Below are 21,821 nucleotides of genomic sequence, written 5' to 3'. Positions count from 1 at the left end.
ATTGCATGTGTAGATTTGGTAATTGTCATTTTTCTAATGGTATTTTTTGCAGAATTAAATTTTTGTTGTCTTGTATACGGGTTTGACAATTTTGTGCAATTATGACGATTTCAATTGTTCGTTAATCATGTTTGAAGGAAGCATTTCTTGTGAATGATATTGATGGTGATAAAGTGTCATTGTGTGTAATTTTCATATAGTGACGAGTTTTGTATGTTTTGTAAATGATTACGCGATCGATGAAAAAGGCAAAAATGATGAATAGTGAGAATGACGAAATTGTTAACATGGTGAACTCGCCAACACAGGAGAACAGGATGATGAATAATGAAGTTGAAAACAATTTAATAAGTTGGGAAAATAGTCCAGAACCAATTCGAAATTTTTCACAATCAAAAAATTTTCAGAATTCGAGATTAACGACAGAAGATTCTGGAATAGTATCGAACACAGATAGCCTTACGGCTATGTCGAAAGAAGTTAGTTTTATGGGAAATGTTAGGGGCGAAAAGAATTTCGAACCAGTTAATATGGAGCAGTTGATGTGTGCAATATTAAATTTGGGATCAGAATTAAAAACCGAGATGGAAGCAATGGCAACACGGTTAGGCTCACGAATAAGGACATGTTTCAAAAACATGAAAGATGAATCAAAGAAAGAAATTAGAGAAGAAGTACAACCGATTTTGAATGCTCACAATAATAGTTTAATTTCAATAGAAATTAGACAAGAGGAACAGGACAGAGAATAGGAAGAAAGAGATCGTGTGATAGAACAGAAATTTTCAGAGTTAAATTTACAACGTGCACACGATAAGGAAGAAATATTTGAAAGAATCGAGGAATCCGTACCAAATGACAGAATAAATAACCTAACACAACAGTATGAACAATTAACTACTAAATGTGTCAATACTGAATCCTGAGTCGCGACACTTACGGAAGACGTAAATAAACAGAAAGAAAAAATAGGTGAATTATCGGAAAGAGTTGAGGAGATCGCAGATAAATTGACATGTCTTAGTTTAAATGGGGACAGAGATTCGGATGATACAGCTCCATTGCCATTTGCAGAAACCGAAGAGTATCAGAACATAAATAAGCATGTTGAAAATCAGGGAAAATTTAATGAACGCGTTAAAAGGGAATTTGAGGCATTACGAAAGCAAATCAAACAAATTGAAGGTGAAATCATAGGAAAAGACAGTAGAAGAAATTTAGAATCACAGATAGCACAGGGGTTTGAAGAAAGTAATTTATTTCATTTACGAGAAGCAACAAGAGAGCGCCAGGCGTGCGAACTTGACAATAATCGACATTGGGACTGGGACAGATGCGGTAGGTCTTTGTCGCCACGAGGCGAAAACTTTGACTATAAACACTTCTTAACTGTTCGGAAATTTAAGATCTTTCGCAATTCTAAGAACGACGTACATCCATGTTCATGGTTAGATCAATTTATGTACGCACTTCCACCAAATTGGCTACTAAGTAACAAACTGGAATTTATGTGCGGCTATTAAAGTCCTCAGGGGATTCGCTACACTAAGTGAATATGTGCCATAGCGTGCACAGGGCCCCGAGCTGTAGTGGTGCTATTTCCCTTTTACTTTTCTGCACCGCTGCCTACTCTTTTACTATTATTTGTATCTATCAAAACAACTCTTCAACTATCAATCTATCTAGAGAATCGGTAAGGAATAACCGGATATGACTATTTTACCCAAAAGTGATTTCGGAAATTACCATTTGGACTTACTGTAACCTCAGCAGCATTCATTAGTGGTTTAAACGAAATTTTACCTGTTTATCTTCGTGACAATATTACTTCATATGTTGACGATATTCTTATTGCTAAACGTTCTTGGAGCGAGCATCTCGTGGTCGTGTGGTAGCGTTCTCGCTTCCCACGCCCGGGTTCGATTCCCGGCGGGGTCAGGGATTTTCTCTGCCTCGTGATGGCTGGGTGTTGTGTGATGTCCTTAGGTTAGTTAGGTTTAAGTAGTTCTAAGTTCTAGGGGACTGATGACCACAGATGTTAAGTCCCATAGTGCTCAGAGCCATTTGAACCAATTTTTGGAGCGAGCATAACAAAATTTTGAATTCATTATTACGTATTTTTTGCAAGAGTTGGCATTACTGTGAACTTGGAAAAATCTGAATTTCGTCGTTCTCAGGTGAAATTTCTTGGTCATATTATTTCTACAGAAGGTATTCTTCCTGATCCAGAAAAACTAGACGCTATTCGTAATTATGCTGTTCCTACCACAAAACGTGATGTTCGTAGTTTCCTTGGTGTCTGTAATTTTCTTAGACGCTTTGTTAAATTGGACAATTTGGCCACACCTCGTTTATGTGAACTGTCTGGAAGGAACTCTAATTGGTGTTGGGATGAGGAAGCTCAATCAGAATTGAACAACTTCGTGATGCTTTAGTTGCTGCTCCATTTCTTTCACACCCGGATTTATCAAAGGATTTTTGTTTGGCAACGGACTCATCATACAAAGGCCTAGGTGCACACTTATTTCAAGAGATAGAAGAAAACGGCGTTGTAGTACAGAAAACTATTGCATTTGGAAGTCGTGTTCTCTCTAAATCAGAAAAGAATTATTCAATTACGGAACTTGAAGCCTTGGCTGTTGTATGGGCTTTCGCAAAATCTCGCATATTTTTGTATGGCAGACATACTAAGGTTTACACCGATCATCGAGCACTGGAATTTCTTATGTCAACAAAATTAACACATGGAAGACTGTCACGATGGGCGCTGTATCTACAGGAATTTGATTTTAGTATTGATTACATACAGGGTTCTTCAAATATTTTTGCTGATGCTTTATCACGTGCACCGATGGGTTTGAAACAAAATGCTGAAGAGGACTGCAAAGAAAACCATTATTGTTTGATGTATATTCAAGGTGTTGCGTTTGAGAATTTTATTTCGCCTTCGCTCCAGGACATCGCTAAGGAGCAAAATAAGGATCCAGTGTGGAAGGACATTAAGGAGAAGTGGAGGAGAGAGGAAAGCGTAGCGATTAGACAGTATTATTTAGTTCGCTATGATATTCTTTTTAAACGAAAATCGGTCGACAACTCTGTTTGGTTAGTTTGTATTCCTGATGAGTGGGTTAATAAATTGATTTGGTACACACATTTCAGTTATGCACACTTTGGTCCCAGAAAATGCTTTCATAACTTACGAGAAAATTGCTACTTCAGTAATATGGAAAAACGTATTCGATCTGTTCTTGCCAAATGCAAATTATGTCAAAAGGCTAAGCCGTCAACTATTTCTCACAGAGCACCGTTGTTTCCTATCATTCCAGCGAAATTAAAGGAGATGGCTGCAGTCGATTTGTTCGGTCCAGTGGTTCGTTCTACTAATGGTTTTGCGTACATTTTGGTAGCAGTGGAATTGACATCAAAATATGTGTGTTTTACACCTTTATGCAAAGCAACAGCTCATTCAGTATCTAATGCTTTCATCAAACATTTTCTTAAAGAAGTGGGTCATGTTGATAAGGTTACATCAGATAATGGATCACAGTTTCGCTCTAAAATTTGGCTTCGTACTCTACGGCGTCGTAAGATTAAACCAATTATCATTTCACTTTTTCACCCTCGATCTAACGCATCAGAGAGATGGATGAAGGAAATCAATAAATTGTGTCGACTTTATTGTCATCAGAATCACAGAACTTGGGATCAGTATCTTCATATTTTTCAAAACATTCTGAATGAACTCCCTAATGATTCAACTTCAATACTGCCTACATTGATATTAAAAAATAAAGCACCGACAAATCACATTTCTGAAATAGTTCCTTTTCCACCCACACAGAAACTGCGGCATTCTGAAGTTGTCAACCTGGCTCTGCAAAATATTGCATCTGCGGCTGCTAGAAGAGAGAAATCAGCTAAACGTCTTGGTCGTTTAAAAACCTTGTCAGTTGGTCAAAAGGTGTTAATTAAGTCTCACCGTTTGTCTCACAATGGAAAAGGCTTGTGTCGCAAATTTTTTCTGCTTTATAACGGTCCATATAGGATCCGCAAAATTATTCATGGTAACACTGTTGAAGTGGAAACTCTTAAATCTCGACGCTCTAAGGGAATACATCATATATCTAACGTTAAAATTTTTGTGGAATGACATACTTTTGAGAAACTAACAGTTATACGTAAACATGCAGAGATTACAAGGATACCGCGACGTGTTCCGGCGGCAGCACATACTCAAAGCAACAGTCAAGTCTGCGCGCCGCACAAGGCAGTCGTTGACCGTAAACAATTACTTCCTACGTCACGCGTACCTACAGCTGTTTGAGCGTTCGGTGCGAATGCACTGACAGCCGTAAACAAATACACAGTCGAATTTCTCTGATTAAATTCAGTATAAAGGTATAGTGACTTGAAAAATTATGTTATTTACGTTCAGTATTTTTCAGGATACTGTTGTATAAAATATTTAAGAACTTCATGTAAATTCTGTGCGTGTCCTACGTTAAGAGGACTTGCTGTCGAGAAAATTTCATGAAAAATGTAAATTCGAAAAAAAACTAATAAACTAAAAATTTAACTATTAATTAAGTTTATTTTTCAGGTAACATATTTCCACTTAGGTACGTACTTTAGACGTAATTTGCTTCTCCCGATTACGTGATTCATACTTTGTGCTAAATTTCATGTTCTATGAATTTACTTGTGAAGCGACGTGCTTGCGTACATTAACTGATTTTGACAATGATTGATTAATGAACAGGATTGTTACTTGTGTATATTATGCATCGCTTGGCTGCACTGCTTTTTCACTGATGTCACATTTTTTTTAAATTATGTGCCTGCTGTGCTTATTTATTTAAATTATAATTGTCACCTGATTAATTGTGCTGATGTGGTTATGTATGTAGGCTATACTTTGTGATTTATCTGCTTGCGCCTTCATGTTTACTTATTAAGATTACATATGAACATTTATTTACTTATGCTGATATGATGCTAATGACCTGTTTATTATGTAAGAGATATATGTGCTGCTTTGCGTATGGATTGCATATTTATACATTTCTGTTTGTTGTCATAACTACTCTTTAATTTGGTATACAGAAATGCTGATACACTGTGTACGAACATGGAGTTTAGGTCACACTATGGTATTAATTATAGATTGTTCGCTTGGCAGAGCCTCGTTGTAGGAATTGTGCTGCATCCACTTGTTGACATTCTGTTCTCCATTGGTATATTTACTCGGTATTGCATGTTTTGCTTACGCTCAGTGCCTTATATTTTAAGATAGGAAAATGAACTGTTATAATTCTACGAACGACATTGGTACAAGAAACTTCATTGAAGTCAGATGAGCTGGAGGTCCTATGGAAGCTGTATAAATTTATGCTAATAGAAAGGAAGCTAACGACATGAAATACCAACACTAGGTTTAGACCATTGACAGTTATTACACTGCATTCTTCGCGAGCAATTGAAATAGCAAATGACACTTGACACGAGAACTACTCCACATGTTTGCTTCTGTTTTGCCATGATTCTTGAAGTGGTTTACACACTGTGAAATATTACGATTTATTCATTCGAAGTCTTATGTGATCTTTCATACTACGTACTCGCACCTACTTACTGAAAGTTATTCAAACTGAAGGCTGTTAGAGGTCATGTATGCATTTCTTTTATTTAATGATGGACAAGGTAACCAAAATGTATCTTAAAATTCGTAATGAGTAGAAGATTTGGCTCAGGTGGACTACACAGAGGTTGTGTGTGGACATTGTGTCTTCGGATTGTATGGGATGATGAATTGAAGTTTGCACTAGGATTTTGTCTGTACTTGTTCGAGGAGACTGACTAGAGAAAAGAGTTGTTACGGAAGTGAAATGATATTGGCGATAAGGTTTATATATATCGACGTATTGAAGAGGTATTATTGAGGTATTGAGATTGTGTGAAGTTGATGATTATTGGAGTTTTGGTGGACAAGAGGTAAGGTAAATGATACTGATGATAAGTTTTATATGTATCGACGTAAGAGGTATTATTGAAGTATTAAGATTATGTGATGATAATGATTATTGGAGTTTTGGTGGATAAGAGGTAAAGTAAGTGAGGAGCATTTTTTTTTTGTTGGTTTATATGGAACATGGAGGATGAAGTTGGCAGACTAGAACCCTCAAGCAGAAGGAAGATAGTCTACACACACTTTGTTAAATCACTAAGCAATATATACGTTTTTTTGGAGAGAGGAAGTATTTGCATATCTTGGCACACTGGCAGTTGTTCAGCAACCGTACATTCTGATTGGGCTTGGCAAACATTGGTCTTGACATGATGACTACGACGTTGACTAACTATTATTGACTGTTATACACTGTTACCACTACTACTTGATACACATCTCGAACATCAAATTTTGACAGAACTGCATTTACACAGTTAAAACTATTCAATTACACAGTAGTACTTAACGTGGATGAAAGATGAGTGAGTGTGTTTTGTGTGTTTTCCTTTCCTAATGCCAAATAATTGGTACCGACCTATCTCCTAAATATTATTTTACTTGTTTGTTGTGGCCTGCACTGACACCCATAAATATTATAGGTTTACTGTTATTTGTGTATTGTAATAGTTAATATGATAATTATCTGATATCATTTGTGTGTTTATTATAATTTGTATGTTTAGTGTAAGAGCATTGATAATAATTTCGTAAAAGCAATTGTGTGTGCCTTCAAACTGTTGTTCGTGCTTGCACCTATTCAAGATTGCACTGATGGAACTGCTTCTACTGAAATAATGTCACTTGTTGGTGTCTGCACCTGCCAACATTACTGGGTGCCACTGATGGACTGCTTCTACTGAAATAATGTCACTTGTTAGTGTCTGCACCTGCTCAACATTGCTGAGTGCCACTGATGGAACTGCTTCTACTGAAATAATGTTACTTGTTGGTGTCTGCACCTGCTCAACATTGCTGGGTGCCACTGAAACTGCTTCTACTGACATAATGTCACTTGTTGGTGTCTGCACCTGTTCAACATTACTGGGTGCCACTGACGGAACTGCTTCTACTTAAATGTCACTTGTTGGTATCTGCACCTGCTCAACATTACTGGGTGCCACTGATGGAACTGCTTCTACTGAGATAATGTCACTTGTTGGTGTCTGCACCTGTTCAGCAATGCTGGGTGCCACTGATGGACTGCTTCTACTGAAATAATGTCACTTGTTGGTGTCTGCACCTGTCAACATTACTGGGTGCCACTGAAACTGCTTCTGCTGACATAATGTCACTTGTTGGTGTCTGCACCTGTTCAACATTCCTGGGTGCCACTGATGGAACTGCTTCTACTTAAATGTCACTTGTTGCTGTCTGCACCTGCTCAACATTACTGGGTGCCACTGATGGATTGCTTCTACTGAGATAATGTCACTTGTTGGTGTCTGCACCTGTTCAACAATGCTGGGTGCCACTGATGGACTGCTTCTACTGAAATAATGTCACTTGTTGGTGTCTGGACCTGCTCAACATTGCTGAGTGCCACTGATCGACTGCTTCTACTGAAATGATGTCACTTGTTGGTGTCTGCACCTGCTCAACATTGCTGGGTGCCACTGATGGAACTGCTTCTACTGAAATGATGTCACTTGTTGGTTTCTGCACCTGTCCAACATTGCTGGGTGCCACTGATGAAACTGCTTCTACTGAGATAATGTCACTTGTTGGTGTCTGCACCTGCTCAACATTGCTGGGTGCCACTGATGAACTGCTTCTACTGAAATAATGTCGCTTGTTGGTGTCTGCACCTGTTCAACATTACTGGGTGCCACTGATGGACTGCATCTATTGAAATAATGTCACTTGTTGGTGTATGCAACTGTTCAACATTGCTGGGTGCCACAGATGGAAATGCTTCTACTGAAATGATGTCACTTGTTGGTGTCTGCACCTGTTCAACATTGCTGGGTGCCACTGATGGAACTGCTTCTACTGAAATAATGTCACTTGTTGGCGTCTGCACCTGCTCAACATTGCTGGGTGCCACTGATGGAACTGCTTCTACTGAAATGATGTCACTTGTTGGTGTCTGCACCTGTTCAACATTGCTAGGTGCCACTAATGGAACTGCCTCTACTGAAATAATGTCGCTTGTTGGTGTCTGAACCTGCTCAACATTACTGGGTGCCATTGATTGGAGAATACTTATGTAAACTATTATGTAAAATCACATGTATGAAAGCATTTGTATTCCTTACTGTATTTTATATATTAGGTTATGGAATGGTCAGTGCAAAGCCAAAATTTATTTAGTGAAGTGATATTTAGTTATTAATATTATCTTTTACTTTTGTCTGTATTTTTTTTGGACGAATTTGGTTGTATTTTCACCACCAATGCTGGCAAAAATACCATCAAATCCTGGCCCGTGGAGGAGGGGCATATGAAAGGTGGCTACACTGAGCCACAGCGCCGGAGATTACGCCAAAGAGTATTATTCAGCCACCTCCACTGGCGGTTCTTGTCGAGAAGTCGTGGTGGAGAGTGTTTGTTGAGATGCGGTAGTGGAGTGTGCTTATTGAGAAGTAGCAGTAGGCAGTGCTTGTTGAGATGTAGCAGTGGTGAGTCGTTGTTGAGACGTTCCCATGGAGAGTGCTTGTTCAGATGTTGTCATATTGTTTTGATGGGCTAGACACCAGATATTGTTGGATTGGGGATGCTGTAATGATCAGAGTGTGCTTTTCGTCAATATATATGAAGGTAAAAAAAATCCTTTTTTTGTATTATTTCAATGTCTTAAACAATAATACCTATTGGTCACAGGTTCAGTCAACAAAGCATCTGGCTCGTGTTCTTGTATTAGACTGTATTTCTGGTTTCTATGTGCAATTATAGTATTTCTGTTTATTTTTTTAATTACTTCAGTATAAATGGTATTTAAAATATCTGGTCTTATTGAGGAAGAACCGTGCCAGATGTGTACGTTGAATCACACTTCCACACACAGAACAGCTACACTTGTGTTTTGTTGTTTCGTAGCTTTCATAGTTGCTGAGGACTTAATTATATAATTGTGTTAACGGAAATTTCGTTTCATTCTTTGTTGTTGTTCTATGCAGTCAGATTGCGTACAAATACTAATCAGGGCCAACCGTTTACGAGGCTGCGTAACCGGACAGTCAGCTACTGAAAATTAAAATTATTTGCATTCTATAAATAATTAAGCCCCCATGCAATGGTTGGGGCATGTAGACGGCCTGCAGTTCTTCTCTCCAGCGCATCCCACACATGATTTAAGAGGGCAGACGGCAGGGCAGTCCATTTGCCTATTATCCAGTCCTTTCAAGAGCTTCTCGACCTACGTTGTTCATGTATTATCATCCAGTAGCTGCGAACCGCTATGATGGAGGAACGGATCGCCTTATCTCAAGAACTCCTAACCAATCTCGTAGCCAGAATGCGAGCGCCTTGCAGAGCATCCATTGCTATTATGAACCACGTCCTAACTAATGTAATTTCCAGAGGACCGCCATGTATCATGCAACGTCAGTGTAATTGTCATTGAATACAAGGGCCATTTCTGTTCGTCTCATTGGGTATTTCTTTGAGTTACTTTCTGTACTATAATGTAGGAGTTCTTTCTATGTATGGTCCAAGTTACGTCGAGCTACATCAGCTGGCAGCGATCTATTGTGCAAAAGTTACTTTCGGTCGTAAGTATTGCACAGCATTGCATCTCGACATCATTGGCTCATATCCACGGTGTTACAAGACATTATACGTCGTTTACAAGAAACTATAGGCATTGTGATTATTTTACAGAGAGAACCCTCCTTGTTTTGTTCATTATTTATTACTTCAGTTGAGTCAAATATGCGTTTGACTGATTTAGCATTTTCAAATTAAAATCCCTGCCAATGTATTGTTTTTTTCGGTAGCCTTACTTGTTCTCTCTGTCTTCTACTTTAATTTTTGCCTTCTACATCTTGCGCTAGTACTATCGAAGTTACAGCCTGCATTTTCTACTTATTAGCGTGTTCAATATGTTCCTTTTCCATCGATTCCACGGAGAAACTCCTCTTTCTTAATTTTTAGCGCTCATCGACAATACAACATCTAAAACTTTTAAATTATCTCGTATTCTGGTTCTACCACCATCCATAATTCATTTCAATAAATACTGTGCACCAACATACATTTTTTTTAAATTTCTTCCGCAAATGAAGGCGCATGTTTGACTTTACTGAAACTCTTTTGACGATGAATGCCTGTTATTGCTTGTGCAAGTTGGTTTATTATATCCTGTTTCTTCGTTCGTTATGTGTTACTTTGCTTTGAAGGTAACAGAGTTCGATCACTTTGGATACTACATGATCCTCAATTTTCACGGTAAGTTTCTCTGTTAAAAACTTCGTCTTTCTTCGGTTTATCCTCAGGCCACAGTTTTTGCTCGGTAGACTGTTCATTTCATTGTACAGTCCCAATAAAACTGTCTTCCTTTTGTAGTGAACACTAACTTCATCAGCAGATCTTATCATTCATATCATTTCAGCCTGGATTTCAGTTCCACTTCAGAAATTGAAATAACAACTATATACAAAAAGCAGAATGTTGGTAATCATTCTGCTTTTTGATTTTTCCTTGGCAGGCATTGCGGGTAACAGCAGTTTCTGTCATTGATCACTTTTTCATATTACTAAAAGTGAGCAATTTTTTGTGTGCCAAAAGCAACTGTATATTTACTTACATCTACTGTGTTCCATACGCAGAGATATTCCGTGTTCGCTTACGTATTCTAGTTCAACTAGTCTTTCTCAAAAGGTTGAATCATTTTTTTATTAAAATATCGATTTTGTGAGTGAGATACTGAAATGGCATGCGTTTCTTTCACTACTTTGTTTTCACAGATTAAAAATGCAGTTTTATTTGTTTGCTTTTGAACAATATTCAGTTGTTATACACGATTACAAATCTACTGACAGTGCTTACATCCATGTCATGTAATACACATATATATTTACATTTACATATCAGAATAATTATATGTGAAATTACAATAATATTATTAATAGTCAGTGGGATCGTTACTAGTAGCCACTGGTCGGTTCTATACTGCGGCAATTTCTCTTCATGTTGCGCCACCTGTTCCTGATGTTCTAAGGCTTCTGTGTTGCCTTACTTTACCCTTTGCCAAATTTCACATAAATGTTTCGAAAATTCCTGTACTGGCTCATTAATAGCCCCAATATTTAGGCTTATATGTCGAAGGGAGACGGTATATTTTTGCCATAAAGCAACTTGTACAGAGAATAGCCGGTTTTGTTATGGACTTTGGATTTTTATGCAGAGACTATGAATTCGAGGTATGTGTCCCACTCTGTTCACCCATTTGTTTGTTGTTCAAGGCTTTCAGATGTGAAACAGTCGAAACGACTATTTAATTAAATCTGATATACAAATATTTGTACCCTGATAAGAAATTAAGATATCTGGTGCACCAAAACTGAATACCCAATCGTTCACAATGTTTCATGTCACTGTATTAGCTTGTTGACCAGAAATGACTGCCATTGTTATCAATTACGAAAAATAGTCTATTATCATCCGTATATACTTATTCCTTGCTGGTGTTCTTTTGGGTTGTCTTAAAATATCTAGTCCAATCATTCTGAAAGGTTTAGATACCTCTGGGAATCTTTATAGCGAAATTTTCTGTTGACTACGTTCGGCCCTTTGTGCACAAGGTACACAGTTTTCCATATACTGTTTTAAATAATTTCTCCTGGTTTTCCACCAAAATTTCTCAGCAACCCATTTATTCATTGTTCTGTGACTGCCATGATCTGCTAACATGTGATCAAGCATTTCCGTTACAACCTCATTTCTGTACAAGATGGTTCAAATGGCTCTGAGCACTAAGGGACTTAACATCTGTGGTCATCATTCCTCTAGAACTGAGAACTACTTAAACCTAACTAACCTAAGGACATCACACACATCCATGCCCGAGGCAGGATTCGAACCTGCGACCGTAGCAGTCGCGCAGTTCCGGACTGAGCGCCTAGAACCGCGAGACCACCGCGGCCGGCATTTCTATACATTTCCAGAACCACCTCTCATGGTCGGACTTTGTTGATCTGCAGAGTAAACCACCATGTTTCACAACCTGTATCTGTGACTTGTATACCTGATGGTCTTCTGCCCTTCTGCCATGCTTTTGACTTGTACTTGCAGTACTCCGATTCTTCTGCTTCACGTATATCCATTTGTATGCTCCCTACCGGCCTTATTAACAACTTCATAGTCGAACTAACTCAGTTTGACCACCCACCTCATGAGTTTGCTAGAACGATCTTTTAATCCCAACAACGATTTTAGCAATGCATGCTCTGTTACAACCTTAAACTTCTGACCACACAAATAGCAGCGTAGATAGGCAACTACTCAAATAAAACTAACGTTGTTGAACCGTGAAAATTTACTTTCAAAATGTTTTCTTAAAGAATTATTTACTAGCGATTCATCAAGAACGTTAACACACTATGTGAGCATGGAAGTAGTTGCCAAGGAGTAACTGATGGAAACAAATTAAATTTCAACCAATGGAAATTTTATTCATAAAAGCCTTTTCAAAAACAGATATAAATTTATAAGCAGAAAAGCACCCTCGAAATATCAAGTTACAATTATTCAGAGGCAGAATAAAAAGTTTTTCTTTGTTACAGTAGGAGCATTCGGGTAGAGAAGCTTCCGCTCCCTTTCAACACGGCCGTAGTCACGACCGCTCACAACGACGTCTGAAAAAATTCACTGGTGCAAATCTGCAACACACCAGATTACTGTAAACTAAAATTTTTAACAACTCACACAAACCCATTAACTACGCACCCCGTAAGAGGGATGGATATGGTACAAACACTCACACTAAGAACTTATTTTCCACCAAAAGTGAAATTTGGTTTTAAAAGGGCTCTTACGGTGGAAGGGTGGCAACTTTACAAAAATGACTATTTAAATAAAACCCATGAAATTGAGACTTACATAAAGTGTACAACATGCTCAACATTACGCATATACCGCCTCGCAAGATGATAGGAAAGATAAAAACGTATTTCAGGAATTCGGCCCTTACCTTAATTCTATAAATTCGTTAACACCGAATCCGACAAACATAACAGAGGTAGCTATTAACGAATGGCAAATTGGCAGGGGGGAGGGGGTTTACTAAACAACCCGAACCGCAGATTCCTCCAAATCTCCCCAGTTCCACAAGGGAAAAACGGACCACCCAATTCACAATAACCACCTTCCCGTGGGTGGGCAAACGGAGAAGAATGGTGTGACGACCCAAAAACAAAGCGGCTGGTGACCTCACCAAGATAACAAGTAGAATTTAACAAGTAAATGAAACATCGATGAAAGGTGGAACTTTGCAAGGCACATAGAAACCGTAACCCAGAAAGCACTACAACTACTAAATAACCTGATTTCCATCGGACATAAGAGATTCCACCTCCCGCCTCATTTAATCAAGCTTTATCATAACAGCATACTGACGTCAATAGTGGATTACGGCTCGGGAGTCTGGGCTCACAGGCTCACGAGGGTGGTGCCTGCCGTGACGGTGAGGAGAGTACAAAGGAACACGACACTAAGGTCCGTGGGAGCATATAGAACATCCCCAGGAGGAGCCCTGTTAATCATAATGGGGCTCTGCCCCCTAGATATAAAGATTAGGGAACAGGCTGCATGGTACTCGGCCAAAAAAGATATTATCACCAAGGTAGAGGAAATTATGGGGGCACCAGTCAGGGAAAAAGGTGAGATACGGGGAAGGGGGGTAGATCTATGGCAGGAGATATGGGAGTCAGATGAAACTGGTAGAAGAACCTTTCTGTTCGTACCAGATGTCAAGGAAAGATTGAAAATGAAATACTTCGAGCCAACTCGGGGATTGTTCCACTTTCTCACCGGTCATGGCCCCTATCCGACTTATCTAAGTCGGTTTGGGAAAAGGGCGACGCCTGCGTGCGACTGTGGTGCACCGGAGGGTACTCCTGACCATGTGGTTTACGAGTGCCCCCTTTTCGATGATGTAGCCGGGACACTGAGACAACAACTACCAAGTACAAACACTTACGACCTTCTAAGACAAGAAGAGACCTTTCAGAGACTGAATACGCTGGCAAACGAGGTATCACAAAAAGTATTGAAAACTTTTTTTTGAGAGACCTTCATGACTAGATAAATAGAAATCACCGATTGTGACCACTGCCCTAATCCCGTACCGCCTGTTCGTGGATAGGTCGACTTTACAGTTCGAATCCGCCACGTCCAGGAGCAGGAGGACTAGGGTGATCCCAAACTGAGACAACGCACCGATTATGACGTAGAATAGGAAGTAGATTTAGTTAATTAGAATAGGATAGTAAGTTAGGAACCTGCAGCGATAAATTACCCCTTGCCTGCCCTGTGCCAGGGGCATGCTCATAGGGATTAGCTCTATGAGCAAGGCATCTAAGTAGGTTTATATATTAACACTGGCACAACTGTAACGCTGCAGGGAGTTAATACTAACCTTTCGTAGTAACCAGAAATTATGCTAACACTAGTAAAATAAGTAGTCTGCCTAGTAATAATCATAGTACTGTCTGTAGTCAAGTAGAATGTAGAAGCTGCTATTGTAAAACTAGAAATATAGGACCCACTAATCACTAAGGTGGTGGGTCATTTTTGTATGATTATTATGTTATGAAATAAAGAATTAAAAAAAAGTAAATGAAACAACATATCTCCAATCACTTAACTTCTAATAAACTGCGATTGCTGGCGAAACCTGGCGCAGCACCCCTAAGGTTCTCCCGAACCGTCCGCTGTCGGCCGCTTCAACGGACGCAGGGAGACGCGCCGATCTCCCGTCGCACGGCGTCGCAGCTCGCCCCGGCCAGCCCGATGTCGTGGTTCTGCTTCTGTTTCTCTCTTGTGAACCGCGAAGCCACTACCCCTTTCTATACGGCGCTGCCCACTAGACTCACGTGGGGACCTCACATGCGCCGACGCTCAAGGCGGAAAAGTCATTTCGTGTTTCAGTGCGCGACCAACCAACCGACCAATCCAACCGCCAATGACTCGAGCAGACTGGAGGCCTAACGCGCAGAGTCAGATGCAGGAACAGCCCCGACCGGGCGACCGCTAGCTGAGTTCTGGCGGAGTGCCAAGACTCTCATTTTCTGGCTTAAAGTTTGATCCAAACGACAGACATACTCGCACTCCGACGAGAGACAGACACTGACTGCCCCACACTGAGCCGGCTGACTAGACTTGCCTCGACTGACAGACTGCACTGGCTGGCCAACTGCGTCCGACTGACTCCTCTTAACGTACGGCAGACCGACAGACAGACGGAAACTGCCTATGCGACTCTGAGCCGGCTGATCAACTGACTAGACTCAGACTCACAGACTGACCCTGCCGAGTTTTTTTTTTCCTTTATTGAATTTCGATTCCCCCCGAAGGGGGAGGGCTGGCAGCAGCTTAGTACGCTGATCTACAGCCTACAGACTTTTTAAAAACGCAAGAAGAAAAGAAACTATGAAAGCAGGCGATAAAACGGTGACTTAAATTGTAAAATGGCGGAAAATTGTGGAAAGTTAAAACATAAGGCAAAGGGGTTGGCAAGGCTAATAAAATACACAGGAATCAGACAAGTAACATAGTAGACACACAATTAAAAAATTCATGGCGACAGTCTGGTTTCTGTTCGCAAGAGATAAAAAAATCACACCCAGCGGCAGGATGATGGATGATGTCCGTTCGCAACACCTCCCAAAAGACACACAACACTGAACACTCACTGGAAAACACTGCACGAAAATGTCGGCACAAAGATGACACTCCCTAGCCAAGGGCATATTGTGGGGGTGGGGGGGGGGGGTGGGGGGGAGGGAAGGGGCCATGCCGAGCTCATAGCGGCCCATAAATACACGTGAACAGGCTACCTTTCCCCTTTCACACCAGAGGGAGACACCAAAGCTGCTATTGCCACAGCGGCGCCACCGCCAGCAACGTAGGGCGACTGCTTTACACTACGCGCTGCGGCGCGCTCTTCAAAACAGAAAATTTTTGCCACGGCTCACTTGTCCATATCAAAATTATTTAAGCTAACAGAAGCCATAATTCAATCATCTGTATTGATTGCTAATGTTCACTATTCTTCTTGGCACAAAGCAATTCATTTTATCCAATTTCTCATTATTCTCTTGTGGTTCTTTAACAATAAATACTTCTTGTCACAAGTTAGTACCTACAGTAATCCAAACCAACTTCCATGTGCCTAATGGTACGTTTTCATGTGAACCAATACTTATTGTACCAAGTTAACAGTACATTATTGGTGCACTTTGCGACATTGCCTCACTTGTGGTTGCTGCTCCCAGCAGAAATATAGTTCCACTGAGCTCAACTGTATGCTGCACAAGATCTATTTTAGCATGATGTTTTTCAAGGATCTGAAGTCCGAGAATTACAGTATACCCTTCACCAACAACTAGCAACACTTCCACGTTCTCATGAGAACTCTTCATAACACTCTGGCTGATGACATTCCTCCTGTAGATGGCCCTTTCATCCATATCAATAACATTTTTGCGCTCCTGTGGCAGTTTCGATTTCCTCTGTGTGGAAAATCTAAGACAGATCAGAGAGATTCTCTCTCCTGACTCTGCGTGACATATCAGTAAGGGACACACTATAAAAAAACATCGAGCGTCCGTTTGCAGCTTCACATAGGATGACCCTGCCAGCCTGCTCATATGTTCGGGCATTAATCTTTCTGATTATATCTGAGAAGATGTCTGAGTGCCAAAATACTAAGCTTGAACATCTATGCCTCCCTGTTTCATGGTATATGTCTCAGCTTCGAGCACTAACCGTAAATTAAACATACATAGACATGTATCGTCCAATGAATTATTTTATTTGGTGGTAGCTGCAATGAATGACATTAACAGACACAGTTACATCCTCCATTGTTTTTCTGGAAAAAGGCGTCATAAAGTTGGCTGCTAATGGAGCCACAGAAAGATGTGGTGTAGTCAATACCGATTTCAGTTTCCCTTGATCCCAGTTGTATCAGCTGTTGAAAAGCTTGCAATACTTGCACTAGTCTATGCAATTCTTCAGTATATTCGTTCTATGTCAATTGACTCTCAATAACCTGGTTAACTGTTCAAATAAAGCTGCAACAGTCTCACTACACAGCTGCATGTGTGTTTCACATTTTTTGTACTCTCAACTGCTGTTGCAATATAAGAAGAGTCTAGAAAAAATGCAGATACAATACACACACAAAATAAACTAAATTACTTTTTAAGCGATATCATGGCTCACTGGGTTGAAAACAGCGCCAAATAACGGAGTCATCTACAAAAGACAAAAGCTTTAGTGCATGGCAGCTTGTGTCCTGATCAAGTATAGAATTCACACATCACTGGCGTTACATACGTTTGTCTGCAGTTTCTTACAAATTTTGAGAAGTCTGTAGCCACCTGTGGTTTAACAAACAATGATCAACATTGGCTACAACCAAATGCTCACAAAAAGGAGCCCAACAGAAAATTGTTATCTTACAACACTGCATTGTGTCAGGCTGTAACTCTAGAGAGGCAATGGTGACTAAAGCTACAGATGTCATTCCGCTGCCACTTTAGGTGACAGCGAATTCTGACACCAAACTGTAGGGGTCGGTGGGATGAGACCCCCATGGGTGCATGACGATGAAGTGTGGAGTGCAATGGTGAGGGCTTGTTGGGTACTCAGGGTCTCTAGTGAAGCAGCATCAACGATTCACACATTTACTGATTGGTTCTACAACTGAATAATCTCTGTAACAACATCAATGACAGTAGAAGTAACTCGTCGGAATGGAACATGTTAATGCTAAGCAGTATCGATAGTATGACATCTCGTGCAAATCGGGTTTTCTGCCGGATATCAGCGTCTTCCAAACATGATATTTCGACGTCATTACTTGACGTCTTCATCAGGTGTTCCCTGAGACTGGCTGCTTGCGCCGCGTGGCTTCTTCGCGAAGAAACTTCAGTCTTCGAGTAAAGCGGAGTTCACAACATATACATGTTTTGTCTCCTATTAATTCTGGTGATGTGTCTTCTAGGTTGTTACCACTCTGTTTTCTGCTTCAGTTACAGCCTATGCCGTAAGGAGCTGGGGCCAGCGTGTGTTGGCATTGCGCCATATCTTCTGCCCCAGAGAGCGTATGTACCGGTTCTCGGATTGCCGCGCCCGTTTGTAGAAGCGGCGGGCAACCAGGCGGACGTGGTCCTTGACTTTGCGGACCTCAGCGAGGTCGTGCAGTGGGCCATATGGGAAGTCCCACGCCAGGTGCAGCGCGAGGCGGAGAGCCCTGTTCTGCAGAGATTGTAGTTTCTTCAGGTGGTCGTCTGCCGCATTCCCCCAGACGACAGCCGCGTAATCGAAGACAGGGCGGATTAGCGCCCTGTACAACGTGACGCCCAGTCGCGGAGGAAGAGTCGACGTCGGGTTGAGCAGGGGGTAGAGCTGGAGAAGTCGACCCCTTGCTTTGTTTACGACGCCCTTCACGTGTGGGCCCCAGGTGAGGCGGCGATGTATGGTGACCCCAAGATACTGCGCTGTCGGTCGCAAGGTGACAACACTGGCTCCAACGACGAGTGGGGGCAGAGCGGCTGGGATGACACGACGGGTTGCAATGAAAAATTGCGTCTTGGCGCCGTTGTACTGCAGTTTCCACTTGACGGCCCAATCGGCTAGGGTGTCCACAGCGTGCTGCAACCTCTGGCGAAGTGTGTCCGTGCGCATACTTCGTGAGTAGAGCGCAGTGTCGTCGGCGTACAGTGCTAGGTGCACACGAGGGACCGTCGGCGTATCAGCCGTGTAGAGCGTGTACAGGATCGGCCCCAACACCGACCCTTGTGGCACGCCTGCTCTGACGGGACGGACAGTTGACAGGCCAGTTTCTGCACGGATGTGAAAAGTCCATCCATCGAGGAAGGACCGTAGCAGACGGATGTGGGATCCAGGGACCCCCATTTCGAGAAGTTTGAAGAGCAGCCCATCGTGCCAGACGCTGTCAAAAGCGCGCGAGACATCAAGGAAGACTGCTCCGAAGTATTCGCGCCGCTCCAGGGAATCGAAGGCTTCTTCCACGAGTCGGAGAAGTTGGTGCTCCGTAGAGTGGCCCTTACGGAAGCCAAACTGGTCATCTGGGAGTAGAGCTTCGGCGGTGACGTGTTGCTGTAGCCTCTTCAGGTAGATGCGCTCGAAAACTTTCGAGATGGCAGGCAGCAGACTAATCGGGCGATAGCTCTTCGGCTGCCGGAGATCTTTTCCTATCTTAGGAATAGCCACAATCTCAGCATGCTTCCACTGCAGGGGAAAGTGACCGGTGCGAAAAATCTTGTTGAAGATTGCAGCCAGGTGAGTGGAGGCGTCCTCAGGCAGTTGTTTCAGCATGGCAGTGGAGACGTCGTCAGGGTCTGCAGCTCTCTTGGGATTGAGGGCCCGCAGAGCCGTCGAGACTTCCTCAGGAGTTGTGGCCTCGATGTCATCATCGCCCTCCGTTTCCAGATAGCGAGAGAGCCGGTCGGAGACCATTGCTTCATGTTCGGCGTCCAGTGGATCCGCTACAGGCTTGAAGTTCTCTTCAAAAACATAGGCGAGGGCATCAGCCTTCGCGTTTGGTTCACAGACAGTTCCGGTTGCAGTTCGGAGAGGAGGCATACGCCGCATTCGCCGTAGGAAGTGTTTCGTGGCCCTCCAGGCAGACCTGTCGTCAAGCTGAAGAGTCGCCACACGGTTAGCCCACTCCCGGTTGCGATGATTGTCCACAGCCACCGTGATTTCGCGCCGCATACGGTTGAGTTGCCGTTTGGTGGCGGGGTTCCGCGTACGCTGCCATTCGCGGTACACTCTGTTCTTCTGGGCAATTTGTGCAAGGAGATCGGGGGGCAGCTGGCGAGAGTGGTCCTGGCGCTCGCGTCTGGGCGGAGCCGCTTTTTCGACTGCGGCGAGGGCGGCGTCCGTGAAGTGGAGGAGGGAATCTTCAGCTTCTGCGTCGTCTACAGGTGGCATCCCAGCTAGGGACTCGGCCAGGGTGCGGCGAAAGAGATCCCAGTTGACTCCAGAGAGTGACACCCCACGCCGGGGGAACTGCAGGGGGTCGAGGTCGACGTCAAAAACAACTGGCACATGGTCAGAGGAGAGAACATTCAGGGTCGAGGCGAGGATGCGGTGCGGAATGCCTTTCACGACCGCGAAGTCGACGATGTCCGGTTGTCCATTAGCGGGGAAGATGGTGGGATCATAGGGCGTCCGTCTCTGTTGGTGAGGCGTGAACGCCAAGCAACGTGCTTGGAGTTATAGTCGCCAGCGATGAACAGCTTGCCTCCGATGGAGAGAAGAGATTCTAAGTCCGCATCTACCCAGGGATGCGACGGCGGTTTGTAGATGGCGATGAAGGTAATGGCGCCCGCTGACGTGTGCGCGACAACTCCAACCGCCTCCAGAGTCACGAGCGACGGCAGCTGAATCTGGTGGTGACGGATCCCATTCCGTATGTAGATGGCCATTCCACCGCCGGCAGTTGGCCTGTCAGCACGGTAACAGGAGTAGTTCGGCGCTTTGACTGCAATGCCTGGCTTAAGGCGGGTTTCGCTGAGCAGACAGATGTCCACGGCTTCATCACGAAGAAATTGACGAAATTCGCCAGCTTGCGTGCGTAGACAGAGGGTGTTCCACGCGACGACCGTGAGTCCTCTAACACTTCCCATAATGAGTAGTGGAGGAGCGTCTGGTGGCTGCCGGAGCGGCAATCTTCTGTGCAGCGGTCAGGTGCTGCGTGAGGACATCAAGCAGTTTGGTTGTGCTCGCCACAAGTGCGGTGAGTTGAGTAATCAGACTGGCGATGTCCGTGGCGGAGGCGGCAGGAGCCGTATCTTCTCTGGCGCCGATGGAAGTGGCCACCGCTTCACCATTGTATGTGGCTTCTTCCGGAGCGACGGTTGGGCGACCCCCCGTCTTGCGCCGGCCGCCGCGGCGTTGGGGGCGTGCACCAGACGTCACGGGTAGGGCAGCAGAGGAGGGGCCCGGTTCCGGGTCCGACGAATTCTGCACAGGTGGAGTGGCGCAGTTGAGTAGTGGATGTCGTGCACCTGCGTCTTCAATAACATCGCGGGTGTGTGAGTCTTCAGTGCGGCGACGCGCCTGTGGGCCTGCACGGGCGGCATCGTCGCTGTTGGGTCGGCGGGGCGCCAGTCCTCTGGCGACAACCGTGGCGTGGGAGATTGTAGGGTCGGCCTTGGCAGACTTCTTCTGGTTCGCGGCGACTGGCTGGCCACGCTGACGAGCACTGGCGCGTCTCCAAGCTTCACAGCCGCGGTAGCTGGCAACGTGAGCGCCCCCACAGAGAGCGCACGTTGGCTGCTGCTTCCGAGGGATGGGGCAGTCCTTCGCTGGGTGTGCACCGGCGCATTTCACACATTTTTTAGGCATGGAGCAATGCCGGGCGACATGGTTGATGCCCTGGCACCGGTAGCACTGAACAGGGCCTCTCTTGGCGCGCAAGTCTTCTGTGGTCACCGAGACGATGGCGAGTCGGGTGAGCTGGTAGAGCTTCCTGTTCTCGATTGTATCTGTGGCGATGACGAGAAACAGGGACGGTGCTGTCTGCTCCGCTCACCGATTCTGAAGATGAGAGCTCTACCGCCCCTCAGCCACGCGGACGAAGCGGGAAAAAGAAGAGGAGGGCAACAGCCGCGACGTC

This window comes from Schistocerca americana, chromosome 2 (assembly GCF_021461395.2).
Source record: "Schistocerca americana isolate TAMUIC-IGC-003095 chromosome 2, iqSchAmer2.1, whole genome shotgun sequence".
Lineage (NCBI taxonomy): Eukaryota > Metazoa > Arthropoda > Insecta > Orthoptera > Acrididae > Schistocerca > Schistocerca americana.
The sequence above is the reverse complement of the archived record's forward strand: the minus strand, read 5'-3'. Positions refer to the sequence as shown.